We start from the raw sequence: 6,750 nt of genomic DNA, 5'->3' as shown, positions 1-6,750 counted from the left end.
TGTATATATATATATATATACACACACAAATGAGAATTATTCAGAGGGATGTCAGTTAAGAAAAATGAAACAATTATTATTTGAAATACCTAATTTATCCCTTAGTTATGAACTTGAGAAGGAAGGCCATCATTAAAGTATAATTCTTTTTCCTAAGTTCCCTGTTCTTACAGTATTACCATGGATATGGGAGGCTCAAACAGATTTTTTTTTCTTTCCTATAGTTAACTACTTTTATTTCCTCTTTGATTTACTCAATATTTTGGATTTCACTGTTAACCCTTCATTTAGATGTCTATCTTTTATTTGTGGTTCCTGATCCAATGACCATTTTTATTGTATTACCCAAATTATGTAAAGGATATGTTTACTATTTCTGCCTTGTTACATTTCTTTTCGATATTTCCTTGCCCAAATTCAGTTAATTTTTCTTTAAAAAAACCCTCCAAATTGTTGAGATGTATATGTAATCTTTGTTGTTCCATTTAGAAAATATCATAAAGAACTTGCGATACTAAAGTAGTTCTAATTCTCCAGAAATTTATTCAGTTCTGTATTTTCCATTTTGTTTATTTCTGTTAGACTTATCCATATCAGAGAAGGATGGTGAAGTCTCCTGTCACTATTGAGTTATCTATGTGATATTGTGGTTCAGTTAATATTTACTTTGTGAATTTCTATGCTAGGGTATCTGAAGTGTACAATTTTGTTACTGATATTAGTTTTGTGGCTCCTTTCAACATAATACAATGTTATTTATCCTTTTAAAATATTCAATCTGTTTCAATTTTGTCAAATAGCATGATTGAAAATTCTGCTTTCTTTGATTCACTTGATGCATAGCAATTTTCCCTCCACCCTGCCATTTTGTGTGTCTATATTTTTTATAATGTGTTTCTCTCAAGTCACAAATTGTAGGATCTTTTATATAATCTGTTCTTTTTTCTTTCTTTCTTTTATTTGTTTAATCCATTCACATTTAAAACTATAAGTTAGGTGTGTACACACACACACATATGTATATATACATATATAATTCCCATTTGTCTCTGACTTATTTTCGAGTTGAGATTTTTTCATTCTTCTGCTATAAACACAGTCCCGTCTCTCTTCAGTTACTTTAACTTTATCTTTTTTAAAGTGGCTCTTTTCCAACTGGCAATATTCCCCTCACACCATCTCCAATTTGCTACCCTTTTCCCTTTTTTTTAACCACAAATTCAATTTTCTTTCTAATTATTTAATTTTTTCCCTCTTTAAAGCCCTCTTTTCCAGAGAGGAAAAGTCTTATTTTCTCCTTCAACTAGTTCAGTTCATTAGTTTTTAAATTTGATTCATTATTTTGCATCCCTTTTTTAGAGAGTATTTCTCTCACTCTCTTATCCATTCTCTCCATTATAACTTTCCATTTTCTAGTTCATGAACCCTATAATTATCTAGTCTCTCAGTATTTTCTATCTTTTTCATGGAATGAAAAATTTTGAGGTATCTAATTTGGGTTCTCCACTCTAGGCAGTTTCAATCAGTGCCTCATAGAATTTGCCATGGAGATTCTTTTTTTTTTCCAACTTATCTCACTCTCAGAACAATACCAATTCCTGCAGATGACAGAGATAGTGTTCTATTAAAAGGAAAATTCTTGTTTGGGCTTTCACCTTCATCAATGAGGCAAAATTCGGGAAAATAATTAAAAGGAGTTAATTGAAAGTGCAATTAGGAAGTAACATATTGACCAGTTGACTACTAAGACATTAAATAGCCAGAGATTCAAGAAGGAGTCAGGTTTTACTGATAATTTTCATAACAAGACATTTCAGAAGCATCCACATTAGTAAAAGGGGATGGGACATTCTATTTCAGCTTTTGTTCCGACATGTGAGGGATAGAAGGTAATAATACAAAAACCATAGACTGGGTGAGTCCTACTCCAACAAAACCTTTCAGTTATTCCATACCACTTTTATCTTTCTTCTTCACAATTATCAATGCAATTTTATATGTAAAGTCCTGAACCCAAATTTTAGAACTTACAATTCTAACATGTTTAAGGCCGATATAATCATCTGATCTTGTTGTTTTACCAAAATTTTCCATGTCTGGCAATTCCCCTGTAGTAGGAGGAGATACTTTAAGGATCTTATCAAATACATGAATATATAGCTCCCAACACCCATTGTAAGTAGATGCTTTTTATCTCTAGGTTCATAGGTGAAATTCATAAATGAATTTTCTTTTAAAAATGCTTATTTAATATTGCAATGACAAATTTCCGCTGTTTACTGATAATGGAAAGATTTGCTATGAGAGGAAGGAGGGCCATAAGTATAACAGCATCACGGTGCAGAATAACGCAAGAAAGGTACACCAGGTTAAAGCATCCTTAGTTCTGTTTGAGTTTAGATATGTCATAGTTAAGTTTTAAAAATAACCACTCATAAAGTTCTACTTCATTGACAGAGTATAAACCAGTCTATTCAAAAATAAATAGCATCCAGGGAAACTGAATCAAGAGACTCCTTCTTTTGGCCAATAAATCCCTTAACCTTTCTCAGGCCCACATTTCCACCTGTAATAGTTCATAGATTGCACTCCTTTTGAGGAGCACATGGGATCCCCTTTGAATGGTGAACTATTAGTCTCATGACAATACAAATAATCATGCCAGAAATACAAATTTAGGATAATATCAGATTATAGTATAGTCCCATGAGATTTTACTTCAAATAGTAAATTTCATTAATCAAAGCTTAGGGCTAGCTACAACTCTCGTGGTGTTGTGATAATCAAAATTTTACCAGGCCTTTAAAGTTTATTCAACAGCCTTTCCTTGTTTCTTTTTCTCCTCCTACTTGAGTTTAAACTCAACCTGGTGTAATATTCAATCATTAGAAATTTTAAAAATTACATTTTGGAATTTCACAAAAATAGTAAAATGCATAAGTTTACTCAAAACTCTAGAAAAACACTGATCAATTGCTGTCAGCTGTCAGACTAATAGATATCCATCTCTTATGGTATTCTATATTTATCCATTAAGACTAAAATAAGAAATTATTAATTTAATTTAAATTAAATTAATTAAATTAAAATAATACATAATTAATTTAAAAATAAAATAATAAAAATAAATAAAATTTCTAAGATTGGTTGTGATTTAGTTTGCTAAAGATATAACTTCAATATGTAGTATTGTGGGTATTATTCCATACTCTTCACAATTAGATGAACCTTCCTCTTTGTTATAAGCAGGATTGAAAATTTATTCCACATTTTTGTAAATAATGAAAGAGTAGATACCATTTTCTCAGAAAATCAGTTTATTGTTTAGGAATTTCACAACAGTAAGGCTCTCTTACAGGGCTGATAAGATTTTATAAGCTTGTCCAAGCTGATAATCTCAAGAAATTTTGGAAGTTTACAAATAAGGAAATTTTACAAGGTCTTTTTCTCACAGAGAAAGCAGTAATCAATTTTCTCTTTCAAAATATATCCAATTAAATACTTGATAAATGTTTACATTATGACAAGAACTTTAAAATAAAATAAAAAAAATTCAACACATTTCATAAAATGGCTTCCCAGCATCCACAATACAAAGAAATTTAAAAACACAATAACAACATAAAATATTATGGATTTTTTAAAATGACAGAATTTGGAGGTACATTTAATTGAATGCCAATTAACATCAATTTATATAAATACATCACTGAATCTTTTTACATAGAAATCTATTTTATTGCTTTTGGCTTTTTATACTGATAATATCTAAAATCTAGTATAAAGTTATCAAGTAATAAGTAACTGCAGCTAATTAAAGAAATAATAATATTAACAATAGGTAGCACAGATATCACACTTGCCAAATGCCAGCCACTGTGTTAAACATTTTATAATCCTTACAACAACACTAGGATATCAATGCTATTATTCAATATTTCCCTTTACAGATTGGGAAACTGAGGTAAATAGAGGTGAAATAACACAGACAACAGATTTCTAATATCAGATTAATTGCTGAGATTGGATTTTTTGACTCAGGTTTTCCTGATCCATGCATTTCCTAGTATTTTTATTACATTAATGACAAATTTTTTTTTAAAAAGCATCTTTCCATTAAATTCTGATTTAGCACAATTATTCTAATAGGAGAATACAATTATTAATATGACTATACGGTACAGTTTCAGGACCAAATCAAATCTGAATTTATAATCACTAATGGTAATGTGGAAATCCCAGTTCATCCAAGCACCATTTATTACTGCTATCCTTTCAAATTATAGGGTCAGCTACTTTCAGTTAGTCTATTGCCAAAGATTTGAAGCGACAGTCTTGTATTTTCGCTCTCTTTTAGGATCCGTGAAACTTTTCTGAAACATAGAAATTGCAAATGCACTTTTGTTAAGTAGTAATGAAATCATCAATGCATATCCTCACACAAGGATTAAAATATATCTTGCTAATGGTTTGCTCTCTCAAGTAATTCAATACTGCAAATATATTTCTATGTTTTCCATATCATGAGGAATAACCAAATAAGTTTTTCATATCCTTCTTATCTGAATAAGATCAAACCATTTCTCCCTTTATCTTTCCATATTTCCACAAGCTTCCTATTCATACTATCTATAAAAGAGATTACAACTTTTCTTAACTTTCTATCCATTTCCTATTATTCCTAACTTGATTAAACTTTATTTCTCCTATTTTCTTTTTTTTAATTTATTCATTTATTTAAAACTTAAATACAAAATAGAAAAAGAAAAACATTTCCATGTGCACAGGAGAACATTAGAGGATTCAAAATATAAAGCAATAAATTTCCATATAAAAAAGTCCCATATAATAAATACTATATACATTGTATCTTTTCTTTGTTCCCTTGTAGGTTTTCTTTTGTTTTCTGCTGTGCACTTTTTATTTTATTCTTTTCCCCCTGCTTCTCTCCCCCCAGAAGGCTACAATTAAGTATGGATATATTTATATACATATATCTATTTTTGTAATCATATACATATATATACACATTCAGATATATTTCTATTTTTCTGAAGGTGGATAACATCTTCCTTCCTAAGTCCAAGTCTTTCCATATTTTTCTAATTCCACCAATCATCATTTACTACACCAGAGTAATAATCCATATACTTTTTTAGTTATTTTAAATAGTCTAAAACAATAGTGATTAACTTGGCTGACAAAATTGTATAGTTTCCCTATTTTTGTCTTTTGATTAAATCTATTTTACCTTTAACTTTGTCAAAGATCATCATTACTACCCCTGCTTTTTTCTACTCTTAATCTTTATTTTTATGTTTATGTATTTCTTATTTCCTATCCTTGCTGACTCTTCTATTTTACTTCAACCCACTACCTTGCCCTGCTATTACTGAACCTGTCCCCCTTACCAAAGGCTCCCTCCCATATCCCTTTCCCACACCCTTTCTCTTTATCTTCTTATTTCTTTATAAATTTAGAAGACTTTTATTCCTTTCTAAATATCTATGTTGTTCTCTTTAACCTAGATCTGGTGTGAGTTGGGTTCCCTCTAAAAATCTCTATCCCTTATCCTCTCCCTCATTTCTTTCAGAATTCAGAAGACTTTTATACCCTTCCAGATATATGTATGTATGTATATATGTATGTATTGTTCCCATTCAACCCATTCCTAATGAGAGTAGGGTTGCAGAACTACCAGGCCTCCTCTCCTATCAAATTTCTCTGTGTCAATTCTTCTTCTTTGACCTCATTTGCATGATAATTGTATGATAATTACTCTTTTTAATATAGTTTTTCCTATATAGTTTTTCTATATAGTTTTGCTTTTCCGAATCACATCATACTCAGTTTTACCCCAGTCCTTCTTTTGAACTACTCAATTACTAATGAGAAATTTAGAATATAGTCTATATTTCCATATATTAAACATGGTTATAACCCCAGTTCCTTTACTCTTCTATAAATAGTGTTCTAAGATCTGCAGGATTTTAGTGTATCTGTTGCTAGGTCTTGTGTGATTCTAATTGTGGCTCTACCATGTTTGAGTTTTTTTTTTTTTTTTTTTTTTTCTTGTTACTCAGAGTTTTGGAATTTGGCTATGATATTTCTCTACTTTTTCTTGTAGGATTTCTTTGAGATGGTGATTGGTGGGTTTTTTTTTTCTATTTCTACTTTCCCTTCTTGTTCTAGCAATTCAAATTTAATTCAAATTCTTGTATTATTGTATCAAGATTCATTTTTGATTATAGTTTTCAGGTGGTGTGATTATTCTTGTTTTCTTTGCTTGATCTATTCTCCAGATCAGTTTTTTTTTATGAATTCTTTTTGGGGTAATGGCCATTTGACATTATTCTTTAGGGTAGGATAGGCTTTTTTTGGGGGGGGAGGAACTTCAATATCTGCCTTTATTTCAAGCTGAGATTAAAGCCCTTCACAACTGCCTTGTTTCTTTTATTTTCTGACCACTTTCCTTGCCAATCATATTCCAGATGTTCTATAATAATCTTCAGTTTACTGATTTTTTTCCTTCTCTTTCTTTTGTCCGACCCTCCAACTTAGCCATAGTCAGAAAGAGAAAGAAAGATTATCCTTTTGATGTTTGTTTAAAAGCCTTCTATTTCAGCCTTCCCCAAAGATATTCCTAATACCTACTTACTTCCTCTGGTTTGCCTGTCCTGTAGATCTTCAAATCACATTTAGACTGTATATGACTGAGTACAATATGTTTCCATCATTTATTTGGCCAAA

The 6,750-nt window shown here is 30.4% G+C and overlaps 1 pseudogene; it reads right to left on the bottom strand.

Annotated features, from left to right (window-relative positions):
- Nucleotides 1-3,299: 3,299 nt before the first annotated feature.
- The window catches only part of LOC141549198 (E3 ubiquitin-protein ligase DTX3L pseudogene), a 29,924-nt pseudogene continuing 26,473 nt past the window's right edge, over nt 3,300-6,750 (bottom strand).

Source organism: Sminthopsis crassicaudata, chromosome X (genome assembly GCF_048593235.1).
Source record: "Sminthopsis crassicaudata isolate SCR6 chromosome X, ASM4859323v1, whole genome shotgun sequence".
Taxonomy (NCBI): domain Eukaryota; kingdom Metazoa; phylum Chordata; class Mammalia; order Dasyuromorphia; family Dasyuridae; genus Sminthopsis; species Sminthopsis crassicaudata.
This window is presented reverse-complemented; position numbering and strand designations above follow the sequence as displayed.